This window comes from Protopterus annectens, chromosome 5.part0, assembly GCF_019279795.1.
Source record: "Protopterus annectens isolate FY-2018-M chromosome 5.part0, PAN1.0, whole genome shotgun sequence".
In the NCBI taxonomy this organism is placed as follows: Eukaryota; Metazoa; Chordata; order Ceratodontiformes; family Protopteridae; genus Protopterus; species Protopterus annectens.
In genome coordinates this window covers 433,744,347-433,771,430 of record NC_056735.1, presented here as the reverse complement: position 1 = coordinate 433,771,430, position 27,084 = coordinate 433,744,347, and positions in this window count along the sequence as shown.

Below are 27,084 nucleotides of genomic sequence, written 5' to 3'. Positions count from 1 at the left end.
GGCCCAGTCTATATTAAAGTCTTCGAAAAGTAGGGTTTCTTGGGGGTAGTGACAAGATATCCAGTTCAAGGTGTCTTCAAGTGTAGCTATATTGTTACCTCGGGAATATACAATATTTAATAAAAATAATAAAATAGAAAATATGAGAATATTAAATATCTAAATACAAGTACAATAAACATCAAAGTTACAATCACTGAAGAAATAAAAATACACAGTTGGACAGATTCAAACAAATGCAGAAAAACACTATTTAACTAATCTCATTGTATTTCCTGACTGTCTAAAGAATAACTGTTCCCTAGCTAACTTAATTAATTTAGCAGGGCAAAATAAGATGTTGAGATGCTTACTTTCACTAGGCAAGGTGTTGAGCTTCCAGCTACTGAACTCAACTGATTGTGATAACAGTCATAGATTTTTATATCGGGTTCCAAAGAAAACAAAACAAAACTCCAGCCAACCATGCTGACTGACCTTTATGAGCAACCCTGCCCTTTTCAGTATACTTGGAACCTCCCTGATATGCTGAGGCTTCATTATGTTAACACAGCTCTTTTATGAGCTTGTCTTCCTCAACTTATCTCAGAAAGCCCTAACCTGGTTTCACACCTATCACTCCAATCACCAACAGGCTGTGACATAGCAAAAATATCTCTCCTTTCTGCTATCAATCACTGTTGGTGCCCCACAAAGATCTATACTAGGCACACTTATTTTCTCTATCTTAACAAACTTCACTCGACCACTAACCTTGCCACCCTCATCCAATATGCAGATGAGTCCACTGTCATCTGCTCTAAATCCTCCTTATGTCAGCTATAAGAAACAACCATTCTCTGCAATTGAATCCTACATACACAGCCTCCAACTCATACTAAACTCCAACAGCCAAAACAGCCACAATAAAGCCAACAGCCACAATCAGCATTTTAGAATCATCTCTTCCAACACAGTAATCAAACCAATCACAGATACAAAGCTGCTAGGTGTCACCACTGATAGCTGTCTAAAGTTTGACAAACATCTGTGCCAAGTTATTAAAAAAAACATATTCAAATTAGGTTCCAGCTGTAGAATCAAGCCTTATTTTCCCAACTCCTCCAGGCAAGTGATTGCCAGAACACACCTTCTATCCATCCTTCTATATGCCAACCCAATATTTTTGAACCTAAGTAAACAGAACTAAATAAGCTAGATACCTGCTACCATAAAATTGCCAAATTTGCCACTAATCTTCCTAACAGAATCTATCACTGCATGGCTCTCCATCAACTAAAATGGGTAGAACTGCCCAACCTCTTGGCTTTCAACCAACTTACTATAACCCATTCTATCATGTGCTAGTATAATAAATGTCCATCTGTCAAAATCTTAGTACAAATCCAAACTGACAAGAGACCCCCTAAGATCTTCTAACAGATTTCTGCAAAAAGTCACCAAATCAACAACTTCGGCGACTCCCTTTATTTAAATCAAATCTCAAAAAAAAAATGGAACTTGATCCCTCTGAATATTCTTGTAACAGACAAACCTCACCTCATTCAAAAATCTATTTAAAACTCAATGACAACTAGACATGCTCCTGTACATCATCAGGCTAATATACTGTGTCCCCTCATCATCTTCCAACTCTTTCCATCCCTGCTGTTCTTCATCACCTGATCTGCAGACCTAATTTGTTAAGGTCACAGACTCTCAGAACTACTTATTAAATGCCTCAAGCTGCTACTTTGGACACAATAGATGAGTCTTCGTGGGTTCTGTTTAAGCAGCTTTATTTTATACAAACACATCATGATAGAAGTTTACTGACTTTAACTTAAGTAACTTATATACAAACTAACTGCTATAATCATGCATGCTTACTCCTTGGCTGCATTTTCAAAATGGCACTAGGAATGGCATGTGCTAGATATTTATATGTGCACTCTCAGTCTTTGACATGCTGCTTAAAGATACATGCACATGCTCTCTGATCTACATCCTCCCTCTTGAAAACAAAACATGCAATGTTATGAATATTTTGACATGCAGATATCACAGACAATTATTAGTCATGCATTAATACAAGATATAATACATATATACACAGTTAAGTCCATGTTGCTATATATTTCACACTGGGCTTAGATACTCATCCATAACATGTGATATAAAATTGGGAATTGGGCTTTACTACTGGAGCTGTCTCTGAAAAATGTTCAATCTGTGATTTACTTGGAATATCTTCAGGTATGGAGTCAAAGGTAGGAACTCCCTCTGGGATGGAAATAATAGTTGGTTTTCTCTGAGATTTAGAGTCTAAGTTGCTATAACAATGTTGTGAAAGTGATTCTGGTACAGGTAACAGACACTTATGGTTTCGTCTGTACTGCGTACCTTCAGAATCAATAAGGTAGGATCTCAGTTCAGAACATTTGCCAGTAACTTGATCTATGTGGCCAAAACCTTTTTCTGTTTGAAGTCTGACCATTTCTCCTTCCCTTATTGGAGAAAGAAGTTTGCTCACCTTGTAGTACGATGACTTCTGGATTGAACGTTTCTTAAATAATTGAACCTTAATGGCTTTATTATTCCTGGTTTTAAGCTTTAGTGATTGGTAGGAATAGATAACATAGTTCTTGTTTGCCTGGAAAGAAGTCATTGAGCTGGAAATCTGACAACATTATCATGAGGTACGTTCATAAGGTTAAGCAGATTTAAGAAAATGTCTGAATTGTTATGTCTTGACCATTAAATGCATATGGGACAAGAAGAAAGTACTTTATCAATGTCTTTTGGTAATGAAGGCCAAAATACTAATTACCTCACTCGCTTCTTGGTGGATAAGGAACCTGGGTGACCACAATGCAAAATCTGGATATACTCTTGTTGTAAGGAAGGAAGAACAACAATTTTAAAACCTTTGAAAATATTGCCATCTTCCTTCAACATTTCATCTCTGTAGGGAAATTAGGTTTGCACTTCTCGTGGTACAGTAGATTGCTTTGATGGCCATCAACATTAAGGTAGTGATTGAGTTTTTGCAAAATCAAATTATTTTTAGTGTGATTTCTCAACTCATCAAGCCTAGTGGTAGAAAAATTTCACACTGCCATCACATCAAAGTCAATAGTCTCACCGTCAATGTGTTCCTTTGTATTCCTGGGCAATCTGGATAAAGTATCAGCTAGATAGAGTAGTTTGCTTTTTGTATAGACCATTTTGAAGTTATACTTTTGCAATTTGAGAATCATTCTTTGTACCCTTGCTGGAGCTGAATGCATAGGCTTCTTTAAAATAGTAACTAGAAGTTGGTGATCAGCCTCAATCTGAATAGCTCGACCATAAATATAATCATGAAATTTGGAACATCCAAATACTGTTGCCAAAAGTTCTTTCTCAGTTTGAGCATACTGCATCTCAGTTTGGGTAAGTGTTCTAGATGCATAGGCTACTGGTCTGCCATCTTGAAGTATAACTGCACCTAGACCAGATTTTGAAGCAACACAGGAAAGAGTAACTGGTCAGTTCACATCATAATATCTTAATGTAGGTGTGTTGGCAATTTTCTGCTTGAGGTCATCAGACACTTTTTGGTGCTGTTCTAACCATGACCATGGAACATTTTTGCACATTAGCTCTCTTAAAGGTGTTGTCAACTCACTGAAGTCTGGTATAAATGCCTAAATAGTTGACCATGTCTAAAAAATGCTGTAGAGCTTGAACAGTGTCTGATACTTACAGCTCAAGAATTGCTACTTGCTTGGTTGGGTCTGGTCTCAAGCCCATACTGGTAAATAAATGATCTATATATATATAATTTCTGGAAGTCTCAATTTGCACTTCAGAGGATTGAGCTTCAAGTTTACTTCACGTGCTCTGTCTAGAACTTTCTTTAGGTTTCTGCATGCTCTGCTTTACCGTTGCCTCCAACCAATAAATCTTCTGCTATTATGGCACAAGGATAACTCAAAAAATGTGCTCCATTGTACGCTGGAAGACTTTACTTGCAGAATTGATTCCAGATGGCATCCTTAGAAAGCTGTATCTGCCAAACAGAATACCAAAAGTGGTTAGTAATGCAGATTTGTGATCAAGCATCACTTGCCAAAATGAACTCTTTGCATCTAAAAAAGAAAAAAGCCAGTGGCATTTGGTATTAGAGCTGTGACCTCTACAACTGTGCACATTGGATGATATGGTCTTTTCCATGCTTTGTTCAAATCTCTTGGGTCAATGCATATTCTGATTACATCTGAACTTTTTTTGTGAGCTGCTACCATAGATGATACTGATTCAGTTGGTTCTGTCACTGGCCAAATTACACCTTGTTGCACCATTTTATCCAACTGAGCCTTAACTTTGTCTTGCATAGCTATTGGAACTCTTCTTGCTAGTCTAATTACTGGAGTGACCTCTGGCTTTAACTTCATGGAATACACTACTGGTCGTTTGCCCAACCTATCATCAAAAACATCAGCATATTCTGAGAAAATCGCTTCAGAAAAAATTAGAATTAGAAGATGCACATTAGTGATGAACTTCTTTGGCAAAAGAAAGCAGATTAATTCTCAAACTATCTTTGAGGCCCATCAAAGACTGTATTGGTCTACTGATTACATAGAATAACAAATTATAACAGTTCTTGGCCAAATAACATGAAAGCATCACTGAGTCTATGGTTGGAATCTCATAGGTTCATAGATTAGTGCTAAGCTAACTGCCTTTGCAAGCCATTTTAAGCCTAGCCAATTATTCCCTGTGAGACTTAAACCCTGCACCTTGTGTTTGTAAGGCAAACACCTTAACCATTAGGCCACCCTCCCAACCCAACCCAACTCAATCCATCTCTTCACCTCCATAAGCAACAAGTTTTACACTATTGTCCACATTGAGTTGCTCATTAGTTCTCACTTTAGCAAATGTGTCTGCTGATATAACTTTACACTTTGAACCTGTGTCTACTTTAAGCTCTGTGGATTTACCATTGATCCAGTCTGCACAGGACACTTTGCTTTTTGCCAATAAATTCACTGCATCAACTCTTTCACCAATTACCGAAACACCATCCACACAGAAAGCTGACTGCTGCAGCTCTACTTTATCCCACCACTCATCACAAGCTGTGTCTTAAAAGTAAGGCATTTAACATTGGTGGGTAGGTCTCGGTCTAAACATAACCCTTTGAGTTTAAGCCAATTCGTCCATCCAAGGCTGTGCACAAATGAAGAACTATTGTGTATCCCTGAAAACCCCCTGAAGTATCACTTAGTCTGAGAGTAAAAGTAAACCTTCCATGTGCCTTAGATCAACTTAAGAATGATTACAAACCAGGGTCATGCTCAGGGGTCATAGTTAAGATTACTGTCCACCTTACATTGTTCTTGATAAATTACAGCTCAGGTGAACACTGTCTCAGAAAGTGTATCTGCCTAACTGCATGGAATAAAGGACTGATCAGGAATGAATTGTTTCTAGCCTTCTTTCTTTGACCAAATGTAACCTGCTGGAAAAGTCTCTTTCAAGTAACTTTGCGTTCTAATAACTGGACAAGAAGAATACATTTGTTTCACCCTGGAAGCTAATGTGGCACTGAAAACTAAAACTGTGCAAAAGAAAAGGGTTACTCAGTGGTACTTCTAATTTGAGACTTGACTGGCTCCCACAGCTGTTACAGGTAACTGTAGGATTTTTAGTTTTACTTTTCGATTGTTACCTTCTCCATCCACAAGCAAATAGGTTGCCAGTATGTTAATTATTTACATCCTTTTGAGATCATGGTATTTTGGCGTATTATTTATAAGACATGGGAAATAAGAAAACAGTTATGTTTAAAATCTTCCTAGTCAGTAGTTATGGTACTCATCCTTCAAAAAGAATTATGCAAGCCTATAAAAAAGGATGCAATGCTTTGCAACCCGAAAGAGATTGTTACAGGCAGTACTGAACTTTTGCAGTTGATACATTCTGATGCATCAAACACCTATGCTTGGTGACGGTGAATCAGGTATTGATGCACTTACTAAGGAAAAGTTTGCTGCTATATGGACTTTGCAGGTAGTTCAGGAAGGTGGTTACTGTACCTTTAAACAGCATTCAATTGTTGCAAAAAGATAAAAAAACTACTTAAAACGAAAAAATGCAGGTAACCTTAAGTCCTAAGCCCAATAAGAAGTCTTTCTTCTTTAGTCTTAAACGCAACTTTATTAAACAAGAATGTAGCGTTTTTCACCGCCCCAATTGGAGCGGCTTCTTCAGAGAAACAAATTATGAATCAAAAAACACGCTTTTATAACAACAGGAAGTGACAAAACACAATATCCCATTACACTAATATAAAACATGTATATATAACCATACTTATCTCTATATTTTACTGCATTAAAAAGTTTATAAAAATATGTGCAATCATAATAATATAGGAATTTAATAAAATAGTGTATATGGGATGTAAACCAAAATATAAACTTTTAAAATTAAACAACTTTTAAAAACTAATTATGTTCATAAATGTATGTATATACTTATACAAAAAACTAATCATAAGTGTATCATGAAATGGTTCCCTATCTAAGGTAACTTCTTAATTTTAAGACAGCTGAAATATTACAATTTTCATTGAGTCCCAGGAACTTGAATGCATCTAGTTTTAATTGCCATTCAAGCTCCCATATTCTCTAAAATTAGAGACAGTGGACCTCCACAAATGTTATATGGAACTTGGTCTATACACATGAATGAAAAACTGTGTCCATCATGAGCATTAATATGTTTAGCTAATGCATTGTCATCAGAGTTCTTCCTAATCGCATAGTCGTGTTCATAAAACCTGTCACGGGCCCTACGGTCCGTTTTCCCTATAAAGAACCCCGGACAGCAATTACACAATGCAATATAGATGACCAATTTTGATTCACAGTTCAATTTATGAAAAATCTGGAATTTTTTATTTCTAATACTAAAGGAATTACCTGCCTTAACTACTTTACACCATTTACAAAAACCACAAGGAGACATACCTTGTCTACTGTATTGAACTTGTGGTACACTTCTTTGTAGTAATTCCTTCAAATTACTTCCCCTCTTATATACAATACGGGGTTGACCTCCTAGTTTCTCTACTAGAAAGGAATTATTAGAAATAAAATACCAGTTTTTAAGTATAATTGACCAGATAGTCTGAGAGTTGACACTAAAAGTCGTAACAAAGCTCAATACAAATTGACTCTTACAGTTTTCATTGCTTACCTCATCTATAATGCTTGGGGTTAATAAATTGCTATCATTAAGGCCTTGGTCTATACAGATTTCTAATTGATTGAGAATAGGATTATACACCCCTTCATTTCTTTTAAACTCAACCTCCTTTATCAAATCATCTAATAGGCCTACTGGGTACCCACGATTAAGGAACATCTCCCTTAAAAATTTACATTCAATTTTGAAATCAACAATAGTGCTACACATCCTACCAGCTCTCACTAATTGTCCCTTAAGAATGGAACGTTTCTGTTTGTAAGGATGAAAACTTGAGAAGTGGAGCATAGAATTACAATATGTGGGTTTCCTATAGACAGTAGAAGTGAAACTGTGACTAGTAACATCTTTAGTTAATTTTACATCAAGGTAATCTATTTCAATAGTAGAAAATTTTGAGGTGAATTTCAGAAATTCTGTGGTTTCATTAAGTTCCTGAACAAACTGGCCAGCTTCCCCACTATTACCTTGGAATAGAATGAAGATGTCATCTAGGAACCTTGTGTAGAACCTGATGTATTTTGTAAGATGTGTTTTATTCATCAGGAAATACTTTTCCCAGAATGCAACGAAGAAGTTGGCAACACTAGCTCCACAAGTGGAGCCCATGGCCACCCCTTGTTTCTGGAAGTAATAATCAACTCCAAAAATGAAATAGTTTGTGGAAAGAACAATGTCCAGTAATTCAGTAACTAAATCAATTTCACCTTTAGGAGCCCTGAACTCACCAAGAAGTAGACCTATCCATTCAACAGCTTCCTGATGTGGTATGGAAATATAGAGGTCTACTACATCCACTGTCAAAAAATTATAACTTTCATCAAAGGCAATATCATTGATATTCTCTAAAAAGGTCCAGGAATCTCGGCATAGACCCTGAATATTTTTTAAATATTTTGACAGGATGCTGTCAATGAGTTTAGAACAGGGATAAGTAATGGACGACCTCCCATCAACAAGGGCTCTCACAGGTGGATTTGAGATGTCCTTTATATTTGGCAGGCAAAATTGAAGCTGACATTTATAATTATATAGACATCTGTACCCCTAGAATACCAGTTATGTTCGGCATCCCAAAGAACCACAAGGACATCTCAAATCCACCTATGAGAGCAATCAGTCTGAAGACCATCACAAGCTTAGCCAAAAAATCATAATCAAAAGTTCCTCCTAATCTCAAGAAGGATATGAAATGTGAAGATCCCCATCCATATATTTGGACTTCATCTTGATATGAAGATCAGGAAAGGAACAATGAGTTAGGCTTACATATGGATGTGGAGGGCATAATAGGCATGAATATTTTCTTTAAAAAGAAGTATTTTACTGTAACCTGGCCAAGTCACTAACAGCAGTCACAAATACTAAATAGTTTTACATTATTGGAACACGTTATTTTGGTAGCAACACTAATTAGGAAAATTGAGCCAGCTGCTAAAAAGGTTTGTGTTTAACTCAAACAGCCAAGCAGTTGTGTATGCCTTGAGCAAGGTGATATCCAAATCTGACAGATTACATCATTTGCTCACTTAGCTTCGACTGTAGTAACCATGGTATAACATGACCTTCTCTGCTACATATTTTCTATGTAAAATGAATGACGTTGCTGATTTGCCTTATTTGCAACTACACAGATTCCGAGGGATAGCACTAACTGTTGATTAGCTAAAGACAACAGCTGCAGAAGAGGTGTGGGTGACTAGACAGCACAAGCAATTCAGTTAATAAAGACAACTTGAGCATCCAGATCCATCCAGATCTTGGATAGTCTCCACTGAAGTTTGTAGGATAGTTTGGACTTTTGTGCAATTGTTGCTAGAACAACATTACCAACAGTAAGAGTGGTTTGGATGTACACAGCAGGCAAGTGGCTAGAAGATGTGGTTTGTACAATTAAGGTACATTTTGGCATTAAGATTGCCTTTTAGTCAAAAGAATGGCAAAAAGGATGCATCTATAATGAGGCCTTGCAAATGGATCAGTCGCAACCTCAGTGGTAGGAACCATACTTTAATTATGCAGTTTTCCTGGCATTATGGTGATTATAGGTCATACACAATACCTACTATATTGGTGTTTTTATTTTATTTATGTATTTATGTATGCATGTATGTATGTATTTGTTTATTTATTTATTTTATATTGTAGGGATTTACATATAAAATCCTACATCACCTTGCTGTAGTCATCTGTTATTTCTTTAGATAATGAATATCTCCTACAATCCCTTGCTCCCTTTTGGTCATGGTTCTCTTTACCTCCTTACCTAATTAATCCATAAAACAAACATCTCAAGTAGTGATTAACTTGATGTAGTAACTAGACCTGAATGTTAGGGAAATGTTATTTCAGAAAACAAACAGTACTGTGGTAGGAGGACTTTTAAACCGATGAGTTAAGGAAAGGGAAACAAGTCATCCTTGAAAAAGGGGATATTAGATTGCTGTGTACAGTCAAATGGACTGGCACTTTATGGGTAATAAGCATGGGTGGTCCCTGAGCCGTAGTATTTGCTACTACCTCAGGGCAAGAAATGTAGGTGAAGGATTTGATGCTATGCTGAAGAGAAGATTAAAAATGTAGGTATTAGTCCTATTTGCTTCTCAACACATTCATTTATAAATGGGCAGGCCATGGATCTGGTGAAAGAAGAGGAATCAGTCAAACTCTTCAAGTGAACTGGTAGAAAGGCTTCCAGGGGGTTTTCCATTCTATATCAGTTGATTAATGATATGTTACTACACTATATGTGAATCATGAACCCAAATTAAAAAAAGCACATTATGATAATCTGTTCCTAGTACTATGCATCAAAAAAAGAGATATACCTGAGTTCTTACTAATTTAATAAAGCAAAAAACTGGAATATGAGTTATAGCTAAACTGCACAAACTTAAACTAACCAGTTGGCTAAGTGGTTAAACAATATAACCAGTTTTTCATTTAGCCCACAAAGCAATGAGGGGAGGTGATTCCAGGCTATCCCCAACAGTGTAGAGAAATACACGAGACAGTATTTTCATAATCATTGTAGCTATGTGAGCATGCCCGATCACTGGTTCAATTTATCAAGCTAAAAGCTCATACTTCTACAGAATCTAAAGTAAATGCTTAAAAACATAGCAAAACTGACAATTAAGATGAATCAACAGAACTACAGAATTTGCTCAAAAATAAGTTAATTTTAAAACAATTCAGGTAATTGTTTCACCTTATTAGTTCAATACAAGCGATAGCAATGCAGTATTCTAAACTGGCAGTGTGAATCACAGGTATGCATTTCAAACTGAAATGAAACTGTCATATACAGCAAACATAAGAATTATATCAGAATAATTGTTAAAGCAGTCTGAAAATGATTTATTTATTATTATTTGTTTCACACTTGTTAACCGGGGTTAGTCCAACTGAGTTTGCAAACAAGCCCATTTTCGGTGGAGACCCGAGGGGAAAAACCCCAACAAACAAAAGTAAAAATAAAATGACAATATACAAATATTAAATAACAATCACAATACAAAAATAATTGTAAAAACGAAAGGGTTATTAACTATTTACATTGCATTGATAGTAAGCGATCCATTTTCAGTGGTGACCCAAAGGGAAAGAATCCCAGCAAACATAAACAAAGACAAACATACATGACAAAAACTATTAAAAACAACATTGCAAATACAAAATTAATTACAAAGAGAAAAACAAAATAATATTATTTATTATTAAAATACTGTTATTATCATTATTTGTTATTCACCTTATAGTCTGATCCAATCCATTTAAAAGAAACAAGTGTATCAACATTTTGTCTTTCTCTTTCTTTGATGGCCATTTATTCCAATACACATCAGACTACAACCTAAGTACCCTCCCCCAAATATACCCTCCCTCCAAAAACCCAAATTAATTTTGCACTGTTTTTTCTATACCTTTTCCAATCTAGGTTTACAAGTCTGTGAATCCCTTGATTAGTCTTTGAAAGAACACTCCTACTTTACTATATGTAAGACTGATGTCAAACTCTTCCTCTTTAATGAAGTCTTGCATATACCACATGAATAATGCAGTCACCTAATACCACCCCCCTTTCATATCATCTCCTACTCACATTAATACTCCACTGCTCTACACATATACACACCTCTGTCTAACACTCTGGACTTATGCTGGAGATATTATGAATATGAACACAGGCATATCTAAAATCTTACATCACCTAGCTGTAGCTATCTGTCATCTTTTTACTTAACTAATACCTCCCACACTCCCTCACTCCCTTTTGGTGATGCTTCTCTTTTTCTCCTTACCTAATTAATTAATCTCGAAAATAAATACCTCATCTACTTACAGATGATGATTGCTTCTGTTTTAGTTAATGTATATTATATGCGTACTGCACTTCTGTTGGTCTCATTGCACACTGCATGCATACTCCTCAAATGTCCAGATTTCTGCCTCATAGTTTTGATCTGTTCCTCATATAATTTGTGCGTGTATGTGTGTGCTTTTTTTTTGTTTGTTTGGCACATCACTGAGGCTTGAAGTTAATTAAATAATGACATGCATTTGCTTGTCAAACTTGATACCCTCTAGAAAATACATGCTAACACAAAAGCTGTTTTTCTAGCAACTTTATAAGTTTGTAAGAACAATATTTAAACTCTGTCCCTATTTTTCAGCCTTCCCACATTATTTAGGCTTTCTTCAGATTTATTGCAATAAGAAGTTGAGCAGTGGGGGGCGTGGCTAGGATGCTGAACTGATAGCTGCACTTCATTTCAGCTCTCTTACCTCAATACAATTCCTGACAGGAATTTTACAAAATAATATTTAATTTGAAGACATTTTTATTACTAACTTATTTCTAATAACTCTGAGCATCTATAAGAAAAATTTTATTGTCAGAACTTGAATAATTCCTGTCAAATTAATTACTGGAAAATCAGCACCAATATCAGCTTTACAGCATGAGTCATCTAAGGAATACAGCACAAGACTCTTCTCTCAAAAAGACCTGCAGTCTCTCATTACAAATATACAGGAACTTACAATAAAAATCGACAAGATGGACAATAAAATAGATACTTTTAAAGAAAAGTGCTCACAACAACTGGAACAGCTTCAAGAAATGTTTACACAGCAGAAAGGACAGATATCACTTATTGAACAGTCATTAAGTGACATTGACACTAGAGTTCAAGTAGAAGAACAACAAACTGAATTCTTACTTCAACAGAATACATATTTACTAGAAAAACTTGATGATATGGAAAACCGAACAAAAAGAAATAATATTAGAATATATGGTCTACCAGAAAAATCTGAAGGGGACAATATGATAAACTTTCTTACCACCTGGATACCAGATGTAACAAAAATACCTGAAGCTCTTTCATATGGTATAGAACAGGTGCATAGATCACTAGCAGCTTCTGGAAATGCTTCTTCTCCGGGTAAGAACAAGCCGAGATCTATAATTGTGAGACTTTTTTCTACACAAGATAAAGATCTTATATTAAGAAATGCTTGGGCAAATTCTCCCATCAAATACAATGATTCATTAATAAGATTTGACAATGATTATTCTACAAAGGTGGTTTCAAAAAGAAAATAATTTCTACCAATAAAAAAAACCTTGAAGAAAAAGCAACTGAAAGTCCATCTTTTATTTCCAGCAAGACTGAAAGTTTTTCTACCAAATGGAATAAAAATCTTTGAAACAGTAGATTCAGCAATAAAATACCTTACCAACAACAACATCCTAACACATGAAGAATCTATGGACTGGACAATAAGTACACCGAAGAGAAATGCTGAAGTAAATAATTGGAAAACTGTTGAGCAAAAGAAAAAAAAACTAAAGGACAAATAATCTTACATATGTTATATTCTGTAAAATCTAAATAATAATACTAACAACAAAGAAAAGTTCTTACTGTCTTCAAGTTACACCAAAACAGGTACTGTTTTCAATTATATTTTAAATGTCAAAATTAGCATAAATGTAAATACATTTATCTCAAATCACATCAATATACTAAGCATAATTTAAACATTACTCTATTTTTCATTATTATCCATCTATTATTTTCATATTCTTAATCAGAGTAATCAATGCATAATAATGTTCCCAAATAGTTTATTTATTTATTTATTTTCTCTCTTTGTGTTTTGTTGCTTTTATTTTTCTCTTCTTTTTATAAAATCTTCATTAACTTATAATACTTTAATCAGTATAAGGTTATATTGCTTAATAGGTATAGTAATGGCTGCTATATAACTTATTATTAGTTACATCCCTGATAGTATTACTTTTTATAAGTTAAAAGTGTCCCTGTTTGGATAAACGCTAATGCTGGGCAGAAATGTGTTGCTTTTGAAATGAAGTATTTCAGTTAGGATGTATCATAAGACTACTTTAAATAATCTTAAAAGATGTTCTGCCTTTGACCCATATGCACATACTGATATAGTCCAGTGAAAAATATGTTTTAAGTGATATTTTGAGGCTATAAGTCATGTGTGTTGTGGCTCCAGACATCCGGAGTTGAAAGATGCTTGTGACTAGCTTAGATATCCTGTTGTCTTTTCTTTTGTAGAGAAATAAGGCATAGCATGTTTAAAATGCAAAGTTTGACAGTTGTGAACACTACTCCGTAAACTAGAGTGTTTGCGTGCACACTACATGAGTTTGTCACCAAATAAGAGGAGGGAAAAGAAAAAAGAAAAAACACATACCTTTTCCCCGCTTGGTTCTCGAGACAATTTAACAGCCACAAACATCACTAGAAACTTGAGTTACTTATTGCTTGTCGCATTTACTTGTGTACGCCATCCCCTGACTCTTTCTAATTGGCGTCTAGTCAGAAAATAAGCTAGGTTCACATTTAAAGATACAGAAACCTAAATTCCTTCTAAGGAAACATAAATAATATAAAAGGTTCATATAAATATACACAGATATTTATTTTTGAAGTACTTTCAGTTTATGGCTACTGATGGCTTCTAGCACCATGATAGATAAGGACATATATCTGCTTGTCTTTCTATCAGTTTAGATTTCCAGACATTTTAGCTATCCCTTACTATGTTTTATACAGCAGAGTTTAAAAAGCAGAAATTAATCATCAGCAAATAAAATCACTGCTGTTTTACAAATTCTCTAAAGAAACTAGTAAATGTCAAGCAACTGACAGGTTTGTTTTGGGGAGGGTTGCCATTTCCCATGCTGGTGCTCCTGCAGAATACTACTGATGTCCTGCTGCCAAGGTATGCCCTCGGGTGGGCAGGTGGGATGCAACAAGAAGGTTGGATGTGCATTTGGCAAATCAAACATTTAGATGGCGGTATGGTATACTAGATGGAGAAAGTGGAAGCAATGATTGTATAGGCAACTATAATGAGTAACATAACAACAGTGGATTTGACCCGGTGTGTCAATTATACAATGTTTATATCCCATGTGGCTTTGGGCTTTGTCAAAGCATCTGTGTTCTACACACATATTGTGTTGGATCTGATTTGAGTGGAAGGGAGAGGCTTAGCCCACACCCTAATTTGTTACTGGGTTGCCATGCATTATGGGCATGCATTGTGGCAGGTACTCAATGGGCTATCCATCCTTAGATGGTTCATGCTGTTCCTGTTTGCTCATCTGAATGGTGACTGCGGCTGTGCTCTTCTTGTTATGTTGCCTGGCTGTGGCTTCACCCTTCTTATAATATTGCCTGGCTTTTTACATTATCAAGAATGACACAATACTAGTGTATGCGGGTATATCATGTTACTGTTAGTGTGGACAAGGATGCTTGACAATGCAACTATGATTCTTGGACCTTTCTGCAGACGGGTGTGTTGTCTGGCAGTTGAGAGCCTGGTTGTTCCTGATCAGCGGACCTGTATTTTTGTGTTTCAATGTGACTGCATGAAAGGATGCCAGTAGTGGTCTGCAAGTTTGGTGGGCAGTAGATTCATTGGGGATTGATTTGAGGAGACACTTGTATTATGGCTGGGGCACTTGACATTTGATAAATGTATCCTCTCAATGATGCGTTCTGACTGGTCATTGGCTGTAAAACAACTTTTCTGAGAAATATTGTTGTGGTGCCAGTTAATGATTTGGATTAAATATTTCTATATACAGTCGTGAAGCAATTGCCAGGATAAAATGGTACTCTTGCAGTGCATGGATCATCGTGGCTGTCCTCCGATGTTGGAGGAAAAACAAGCTTCTTGGACACCTTTTTGACGTGGTAAAGGTGTTACCCTATGGTTTGAATACGTTTTGTCTCTTTGCTGCAAAATGGGTTGGGAATTTTGGCCTGTAATATTTTCGTACATGGTGGTTTGAATCTTGGCAGCTTCCATTGTTTTGAAGTGTTCTCCAGTATACTTTTGTTCAGTCATAGATTTGAATTACTGGTGTTCAGTAGGTCAGGATTGTATCTCCAGCACTTGTTGTCAGCAGATAGACGCACTGGTTGGGTGTCAGTCTAAGCTGTGGGAGTTGATGTGTGATATACATAGATGTTTGCTTTGAGGGTGTGGTCAAGTGCGCTGCAGTTTTACCTCTGTACTGTGTCAGTTTTCATTGTGCAGGGTCCCTCTGAGGGTTGATGGAAGTGTTGGCAACAAGACACTCAATCAGGTAACAACATTATGAGTGGTCTCTTGGATAAGGGAGCTGTCTAAATTGTGATCTTGTTGTCTCCAGCCATGGGAATTGTCATTGAAAAGCTGAAAATGCAATCAGAGGAACATATTTAATGTCTACTAAAGAAATATTAATATACTTATACATTGTATCGCATTTCAGATTATGTTACACATGAAATATGATGTGGTTTCAGAACTATTCATGTTTTTATTCCAATATGACTTTGCAAATATTAATTTAAACACTGGTTTCGGACTTGAGTAGTCTAAAACAATTGCACAACAATGGTACTGTATTATACAGTAATGTCAGTAAATAGTTTTCAACAGATGTATGAAATATACAGTTATAGATTTTAACATGATGTTTATTAATACCCTAAATTATTTTGAAATGATACTACCTTAATCTAAATATTTGTACCTTTTTGAAACCTGCTTAGAAATAAGTATTATTGAATTACAATAAGATGAGTAAAGAATATATGTATATATTTTAGCTGATTAGATTATCTTAATATATTATTCAATTATCTTTATTTAAAACTAAGAGGATAAGAGAAACTGATCCAAATATTATTTGTGAGGGTAGAAAGTTTGTTTGGTTAGATTCACTAACCAAGCAAAGAGGTATGTTACCTCATAGCAATATGGAATGGTTTTTAAGGTTAAGAATTACAAGTTTGGAAGTTCTTTGTTTTTTTTTTTATTCTATCACTTTGGTGTCACTCAGAAACATGCAAAAATCATACAAGAAAAACTTTTTGAATACTGTATCCAAGATGGAACTAAGAATAAACAATATTTACATAAACTCACACATAAAACAAACTCAAAACTAGGAAATGAAATGTTTATCCATAAATGTTAATGGTCTAAATAATAGTAATAAAAGGAGAAGCCTATTCAAGTACATCAACTTACATAAACCACAAATAGTCTTTTTACAAGAGGCACACTTATTAGATAGAGATATAAACAACTTAAATATTAATAATTACACAGTACTAATAAACTCTCAATACAAAACAAAAAAAGAGGAGTAGCTATACTACTTCGCAACTCAACTATAACACCTAAAATAATTACTACTCATCAAGATACATCAGGTATGTTTTGTCTAGTTTCAATAGAGTTAAATAAGAGAATCTATACGTTAGTAAATCTATATAGGATCCCAGGACTAGGATTAAAAACAGTAAAACAGCATTTTGAAGAGATAATTCATTTAACTAAGGGTAGCCTGATTTTGGCAGGAGACTTCAACTGTATAATGAATGAAAAAGATACAGATTCTAAATCCAAAAGAAGAAAACAACCCATCTCTAAAGCACTATCAAAATTTATAGATACATTGTATTTAAAAGATATAAATGAATTTGCAGAACCAGACTCACTAATCTTCACATTTTATTCTCATAGATATAAAACTAACTCTAGAATTGATAGAATATATGTTGCCAATGACCTAATAACAAAAATTGACAAAGTCAAAATCATAAATTGTCCTTTATCTGATCATAATGCCATAGTCGTTGAGATAGAGCTTACACCATTTTATTCAAATCCCATTACTAGGATACCTTCCTATATCACAAAATTGAGAGATTTCAAAGAATTTTATGAAGAAACAATCAAAAACTTTCTAGAAATAAATTACACAGAAGAAATTTCAGAAATATATGTCTGGGATTCATTAAAAGCAGTTACATATGGGAAGATATTATCCTGGTACATAAATAAAAGGAAGTTATGGAATAAAGATATGCTAGACTTACAAAACAAAGCAGATAAATTGAAACTGGAAATACAAAAGGGTAATGCTACTCAAGTTCAAGAACTTACACAAATCAATAAGAAGTATACAGAATTGCTACACCATAAGATTATGATTAACTTAGAAAAGATAAAAATAAACTCATACTCTACTAATTCAGCACACCTGAGATACTTAACTAATAGAACAAAAAAAAAATAATTAAATCTAAGCAAATAAAAGAAATATTTATTCCCAATACTAACAAAAGAGTTACGGAACTAAATGATATTTTAGAAGCATTCAGACTCCAATTTAACATTGATAATTCCATAAATACTCAAGATACACCTACTAAGGATATAAAAAAATACTTAGAAAACAATATTCATATTAAATTAACACAAGAACAAATAGACATTATAAACAAACCAATCAATATGACAGAATTAAAATCACAAATTAAAAAGCTCAAGACAAATAAAGCACCTGGCCCAGACAATATGCTACCAGAAATGTATAAATTAATACCCAATCAAGCCATATCTTTATTATTAAAAGTATATGATATAGCCAATAAAGATTTGAATATACCACCCTCTTGGAAATATTCATTGATATCCCCAATTATCAAACGAGATAAAGATGAAAAACAGTGTTCCTCATATAGGCCAATATCATTACTCAATATAGACTACAAGATGTTTATGGCTATATACGCAGATAGGATCAAACACTTTCTTCCTTTCTTAAGTCACAAAGATCAAACAGGTTTTATTAAAGGAAGAAATACTTCAGATAATATTAAAAGAATACTAACATTAATAGATTATAGCAAACATAAAGTCCTAAATTTAAATGTAATCTCATTAGATATTAATAAAGCTTTTGATTCGGTTAACTGGAACTTTCTTTCACTAGTTTTAAAAGAATATAACTTTCCTTCTAATTTTAATAATCTTATCCAAATACTATATGAAAAATCTACTGCATATGTCAAACTGGGATCATATAGATCAGGCCCTATAACAATAAAAAAGGGAACTAAACAAGGTTGCCCTTTATCACCATTGTTATTTGCATTACTCATAAAACCCTTTGCAAATCAAATCAGATCAAACAATAACATAAAGGGCATTTGTATTAATAAAATGTTAAACCTTAAAATCCAACTCTTTGCTGATGACATACTATTAACTCTCTCAGATGCAAATGAGTCTTTGAATGCTCTATTTAACTCCATGAATAAATTTCAAAATATTTCAGGCTTAAAATTTAATGAAAACAAAACTAAAATTATGCCCTGTAATTGTAAAAAAAAATAATATAAACAAAAGATTTTCCAAATATATAGTAACAGAAAGTAAATTATTATATCTGGGAATAAATCTACTCAATGAATTAACAGATTCTCTAATATTTAACTATAATAAAATACTAGACAAAATAGAACAAACAATTGGTTACTGGAATAAATATATCCTTTCAACAGCAGACAGATTATATCTTATTAAAATAAACATATTTCCCAAAATATTATACTTAATACAAAATTTCTCATTGCCACCTCCCAAATATATTATTCAAAGATACAATAAACTAATTTTAAATTTTCTATGGTTTCCAAATAAACCCCGTATAGCCTTAAATAAACATTTGCCAGATTGGGAAGATGGTGGAATTAATTTACCGGATATTGATTTATATATTACCTCATCTGTTATTAAAAACATAACACTATGGTTAAATAATTCATACATACCTATATGGAAACAAGCCCATGAGCAGATTTACATAGAAATCAATTATAATCACATACAAGACAACTTAACAGTAATACCATCACCCCTTATATGGATGTTAAAAGATTATTTTTAGGGAAAAGAAATAATATTAATAAATTGCCATCAAACTATGTAAGCTCTACACTTTCAGTGTTCAGAACATATATAAACAAAATACCAAATATTAATTCTTGGATTTTTCTTATTTTCCTATAGCTTTTACACCAAATATTCTAGATACATTCCAAATATCTAAAATAAATATACTTAAAGAAGAAACATTACTCTTTTGGCATCAACTTATAGAGAAAGGAAAATTCTAACAAAGGAACAGATAATTTATAATTATAACATAAATAAAGACAATTGGCTGTTTTACAAAATCTAAGGCATTTTCTTATAAATAAAATAGGACAAATGCAACCTTGAGTTAGACATGAAGCTCCAAAACTCATTGTATACCTTATTCTTATCACAAAACAGCCTTATCAGGGTACAGGTTATTTGTCTAATATCTATAAAATTGTTAAAAAACAAAAACTATCATGAAAAATCATACTGGGATTATTATACTTTAATAAACAACCATCCTCCAGTTGAAGAAGAAAAAGTAATATTCTAAAATCTTCCAAATTTTCTACATTATCAAAATACTGGCAATTATTCACTTGGAGATATCTACATAGAAGTTTCTATACACCACATAGGTTAGCCAAAATGTATTCTATTGAAGATCAATGTTGGAGATGCCATACCAAGATAAAAGCAGATTGGCAGCATGTTTTTTATGAATGTATATGTCTCAATATGTACTGGAAATCCATTAATTATTTTTTCAGACTGTTTATAATGATAATTTTCAATTAACAAAGTCTTTAATTTTATTCAACTCTCCTATTCCAAACTGTGTACCAAAAAGACATTAAAATTCTATGGTCACTATTGGCAATTTCACGTAAAATCATAACTATACACTGGAAAAATGAGGCTTCGCCTACGTTCAAGGAATTTGAGACTTTAACAACAACAGTTGCTCACATGGAAATATTAACAGTGAAGAACAGAACTAAAAGATCTACTTCTTACTATTACTCTTGGATGAAAGTACTGGAAATACTTGAAAATATCAAAGAAGATATATCATCTTATGTTTCTAACTTTATATAATATAGAATTTCAATGTTATTTGCATAGACACCAATATAAATAGTTATATAATGGTTTGATGTTAGTAATGTTTTAGAATTGTAAATATGTTATTTATCTTTATTTCATATAATGTTTAAGACATCTTATTTGAAATAATAAAAAAAAATATTTAGTGAAAAAAGAAGTTGAGCAGTATGATTGCATGTTGTTCTTATGTTTAATTTATATCATGTATCTATTATATTTTTGGCACTGATGAGAATGCATCCTGGTATGTTATATGGTCCTACAGAAATATTTTTAGCATTTGAAAGAGATGCTAAGACTTGTTATAAGGCAATTTCCTGGTTAACTAAATTTTCAAGGACAGTGGGTACAATAATGTGGGTAGGAGGGATACAGTTAGTACGCAATTAAGACTTTTGTTCTGAGATTAATCCTTTCTTCACCATGAATGATGCCTAGGTATAAAGAGCAGATAATTCTTTATATTTAAAGACTTCAGGTGGGTGAACCTTATACAGTTATATGATGAAATCTTTAAATTTACAGATAGCTTCACTACTGTTGATACCAACATGACATAGCAGCCATCTTCATTAATGGGTTTGTGACCACTTAGATAAATGCATAGATCTATAAGTACCAATGAGATACAAATACAATGAGAAATTTAAAAACATCTCCCGAGGGGTCAACTCACATCAACTTATAACAAGAGGAAAAAAATCCCTAAATATTACAGTAAGGTGAATGACGATAGTATAAAATATTACTGAGAAAACTAAAAATGCTATAAATACCAGTAAGGCAACCAAAGAACAAGATCAGCTACTTAAGAAAAGGATAACTACTAATCCTTCTTCAGCTATGATAGCTTCAGCTGGAGAAAAACTCTAACCATCGCTCAGAACTCCTCTTTATTGACAGCCCCCTAAGGTGGGCAAAATCACATTTCAAATATACTAGCAAACAAGTTCTATTCAACTCAAGAAACATCACACTCATCTCATATACTCCATCCCATTGTTTCTGAAGAAAGTGTTCTTAAGGTGTTACCTAAAACTAGAAATACTTCCTCCATGGGTACTGATAAAACAGCAGTGTGCTATTTAAGCATCATCAAACATGCTTTTTCAAAATCTCCCCTTAAATTTTTCATAATCCTTGCCAGAGGCTATGTGCATGAATCCTGGCACACTCTTGTAGTGATGTCCTTCTACAAGATTGGCCTACAGCTGACCATGGGAATTACAAATTAATCAGACTTATAAGTCATATCAATAAAGATGTTGACCACATCATAACCAGTCTCATTATTTATGATATTAAAATCTCATTAAACTTGATCCCTAATAATATGGCTTTGTCAAAGGAAGATAATGCCTGTTAATCCATGTTAATTTCTTTGACAGGATTACTCAAGCTGATAACAGTTGTCATTTTTTTGTACAGCTTATCTTGATTTGAGTAAAGCATCCAAATCCATATATCATGCCATAACCTTAGATGCATAGCCTTACATGATAAGATGACTTGCCAGGTGGCTGAAAGACAGAGACCACATAGTTTGTGTGGCACGTGCTTCTTCAGATAGTGGTAAGGTAATCAGTGAGATCTGCAGAACCATGAACTAGATCCCCTCTTGTTTGTCATCTACTTCCCTGATTAAAAAAACTAATAACCAGGACCTCTAGTTAACCAAATTTGCAGAAGACTGCAAATTGGGTTTAATTAATAAAACTCCTTCAGATATCTGGTCCCTTCAAAAAGGGTGTGCCTTAGTTAAAACCAGGTATATGGAAAAATGGGCTTAAACTGAACACTAAGCAGTGCAGTATTGCTTCTTTCTGAAAATAGAAGTTACCCATCATATAGAAACGTAGTCAGAGACCTGGGCACTTGGGTTAACAGTACCCTCTCGGTTGACCATCACTTATCAGCTGTTGTCTGGAAACCCTGCACAACTAGTAGCAAAAGGCATTTTGTCTAGATCCAGATATGATATTTTGCAATTATATTCAGCATTATCAAACCCATTATAGAATACAGCACTCCATTTGGTATGTATCGCATATGACATTTTAACAAACTCAAAAAGTCCTAACAAAAAATATCTCTAGTGTTAATAACCTTAGTTATCAAGAGAGACTGAAAGTCCCATCTTTGTGTTTTATGATTTATAAACTCTTGACGGGTGGCCAGTGCTTTACTTACAACAACATTAGAGAGCTGGTGGTCCTTTACCTCCTATAGTTCAGTAAGACAAACAGCTCACCCAGAGACCTGAAATGTCACAAGTGAATGACATGATGATATGGAGGAGTCTGGACATCCTATGTATCCAAGAGACGAGATGGAAGGGCAGTGCAGCAAAGCCACTTGGCTTGGGATCCAGACTCTACTACTCAGGTGAGGGATAGGCTAGAAATGGTGTAGGAACTGTGGTGAGAGAGAGTCTTCAGATGGCAGTGAGTGTTTTCATCAGAATTAATGAGAGACTCATGGCAATCCGACTCAAGTGTAATGATAGGGCAGTATTCATAATCTCAGCATATGCCCCACAGCAGGGTTGTGATAGTGAGGAAAAGAATGCATTCAGAGAGCAGTTGCAGGACCTACGACATAAAGCAGGACAAAATGAATTGGTGTTGATAATGGGTGATTTTAATGCACATATTGGGACAGACAAGACAGGGTATGAGGACTGCCTGGGTCCACATGGGTGGAGTAACAGGAATAAAGAAGGAGAAGCCATTCTAGACTTCTCTGTGGCAAATGGCTTGATAGTAACCAACACATGGTTCAGAAATAAAGACAGTCACAAGATCACATACAACAGCCAAGATGCGACTCAGGTAGGCTTCCTCCTAATAAGGAAAAATGACTGGGGTAGAATCCATGACTGCAAAGTCATCCCCAGTGAAACAGTAGGCCCACAGCATAAACCATTAGTTGCCACAATCAGCTGCAAGCCGTGGTCAGAGAAGGCTCTAAGGTCAACAGAGACCAGGCTGAAGACCTGGAAGTTAACTGGAGAGAAAGTACAACAGTTCAAGGAATTACTTAGGGTTATAGCACCCCAAGAAGAGGAGGAAATAGGTGGAATTGAAGAGGAGTGGCAGTGCCTACTAACAGCATGTGTTAGGACTACAGAAAAGATATGTGGCTGAGCCAGGTATGGAAATAAAGTACATAAGGAAAGCTGGTGGTGGAATGCAGAAGTCCAGGAAGTCATCAAAAGAAAGAAGGAATGCAGGAAGAAATGAGAGATAGAAAATACTGACCAGGCTAGGAAGGACTACTGGTTAGCAAACAAAGAAGCTAAGAAAGTAGTTTCAGTAGCAAAGAATATGGCATCAGAGGCTCTCTACCAACTTTTGGAAAGTGACTCAGTAAGGGGCACTAAGAAACTATATCAGGTTGCAAAGCAAAGACAGAAAGATAAAGAAGATAGTCCTATACCCTTCATAAGGGATGCCAGTAACAACCTGCTTACCAGTTCACAGGACATCAAAGGCAGATGGAAGGGGTATTTCAAGCAGCTCCTAAATGAAGAAAACCCCACAGAAGATGTACTTCCCAAGAAACAGCCTACAATTAGAGAAGAAGAGGAGCCCACCTTAGAAGAAGTAAGAACAGCACTAAGGAAGATTAAGTCAGGGAAAGCAGCAAGCACAGATGAGGTGACAGCAGATATGATAAAGATGGTGGGTGAGATAGGGGAGAAATTGCTCCTGAGGGCACTAATAGCAGTGTGGAGAGAAAGGTGTATCCCAGATGACTGGAGAATAAGCATTAGTTGCCACAATCAGCTGCAAGTCGTGGTCAGAGAAGGCTCTAAGGTCAACAGAGACCAGGCTGAAGACCTGTAAGTTAACTGGAGAGAAAGTACAACAGTTCAAGGAATTACTTAGGGTTATAGCACCCCAAGAAGAGGAGGAAATAGGTGGAATTGAAGAGGAGTGGCAGTGCCTACTAACAGCATGTGTTAGGACTACAGAAAAGATATGTGGCTGAGCCAGGTATGGAAATAAAGTACATAAGGAAAGCTGGTGGTGGAATGCAGAAGTCCAGGAAGACGTCAAAAGAAAGAAGGAGTGCAGGAAGAAATGGGAGATAGAAAATACTGACCAGGCTAGGAAGGACTACTGGTTGGCAAACAAAGAAGCTAAGAAAGTAGTTTCAGTAGCAAAGAATAGGGCATCAGAGGCTCTCTACCAACTTCTGGAAAGTGACTCAGTAAGGGGCACTAAGAAACTATATCAGGTTGCAAAGCAAAGACAGAAAGATAAAGAAGATAGTCAGATACCCTTCATAAGGGATGCCAGTAACAACCTGCTTACCAGTTCACAGGACATCAAAGGCAGACGGAAGGGGTATTTCAAGCAGCTTCTAAATGAAGAAAACCCCACAGAAGATGTACTTCCCAAGAAACAGCCTACAATTAGAGAAGAAGAGGAGCCCACCTTAGAAGAAGTAAGAACAGCACTAAGGAAGATTAAGTCAGGGATAGCAGCAGGCGCAGATGAGTTGACAGCAGATATGATAAAGATGGTGGGTGAGATAGGGGATAAATCACTCCTGAGGGTACTAATAGCAGCGTGGGGAGAAAGGCATATCCCAGATGACTGCAGAATAAGCATATTTGTGCCAGTGTACAAGAACAAAGGGGACAGCCACAACTATGTGCAGTACAGCGGGATCAAACTCCTACCACACTGCATGAAAGTTCTGGAGAGAGTGACTGATAAATGGATACGCAGAGTAGCAGAATGTAAGATGGGAGATGAACAGTTCAGATTCAGATCAGGATGCAGCACAATTGTCCCAATATTTGCATTGAGGCAGACACTTGAGAAAAAGCTAAAGCTAGAAATTAGGGCAGAGTCCAACTGGGCATTCCTAGACTTGGAGAAAGCATATGATAAGGTCCCAAGAAAGCTAATCTGGGCAGTACTGTGATAGTCAGAAGTCCTGGAAACATTGGTAGAATTAGTGCAGGCTATGTACACGGATCCAGTGACTCAAGTACGGACAGTGTTCAGCCTCACAGAGGGGTTCCCAGTGGGAGTGGGAGTACATCAGGGTTCAGCTCTGAGCCCACTGCTGTTCATACTGGTGATGGACTACATTAGCAAACAGGTTGGAGGGACAGATCAACAAAGCTGCTGTATGCAGACGATGTAGCAGTACAGGCAGACTCTGAGCTAGAACTTCAGCAAAGGATAGGAGAATGGAATGCAAATCTGAAGGCACATGGGATGAAACTAAGCACAGATAAGATGGTGGTAATGGCAGCAAATTGGGAAAATCAGAAGAAACTGAGAATAGAGATAGAAGGGAAGATAGTGGAACAGGTAAACAGCTTCAAGTATCTGGGAGGGGTGGTTGAGGGGAAGGGTAGTCTGAATGAAGAGGTCAAAGCTAGAATCAGAGGGGCTGCATCCAACTGGCATAGAGTATCAGGTGTAGTCTATGACAGAAGAATGCCAAAGAAGCTGAAAAGCAAGGTGAACAAGACAGTGGTGCGACCAGTACTACTGTATGGTACAGAAACCTGGGCAGTAAAGGAAGAACAGTTGAAGAAACTAGAGGTGATGGAAATAAAGTGCTCGAGAAAGGTGGTAGGATGCACACTGTGGGACAGACAAAGAAACAAGGACATAGAGCAGAAGCCAAAGTAGCTCCAATTGCAGAAAAGATCAAAGAGAACAGATTATGGTGGTTTGGGCACATGTGTAGAAAAGCAGAAGACAATCTGTTGAGGAAGATTTGGTACAGACAGGAAAAAGGTAAGAGGAAGCAAGGACATCCAGCAAAAAGGTGGATGGATTATGTGAAAGAAGATCTGTGACAATCAGGCATGGGTGTTGAAGAAGGCAGGAGTGTGGCACAGAATCACGAGAGTTGGCAACAGTTAACATGATACCCTGACCCCATGTAGAAAAAAATGTGAAAAGGAGGCTGATGATGATGATGATGAATTTAGACTTCTGTCTGACATGGGACATGATGGTGGCCAATACATGGTTCAATGAGAGAGAGAGAGAGAGAGAGAGTCACTCAATCATATACAAGAGTGGCCCACATGCAACTCAGGTAGACTACCTCCTAGTAAGGGAAGGACAGTGGGGTAAAATCAGGGCAGATGATGACCTAGAATTTTATATGAGAGAAAACACAAGACTGCAAGGAAATACTCAGAGCTCAGGATGAATAGGAAATAGTGGAGATGAAGAAGAACATCAGGTTTCAAAATAGAATGTAGAACAGCTATGAGGCTGAGACAGTTATGGAAATAAGATGCATAAGTAAAGCTAGTGGTGGAATACATAATTCCAGGAAGTATTCAAAAGAAAGAAGGAGTACAGGGAGAAGTGAGAGATATAAAAGATGGCCCAGGCTAAAAAGGAATGTGGGTTGGCTAACAAAGTGTCTAAGAGAACAGCTGCAATAGCAAAGAACAAGGCATAACTCTACCAGTTTCTGGAAAGTGAC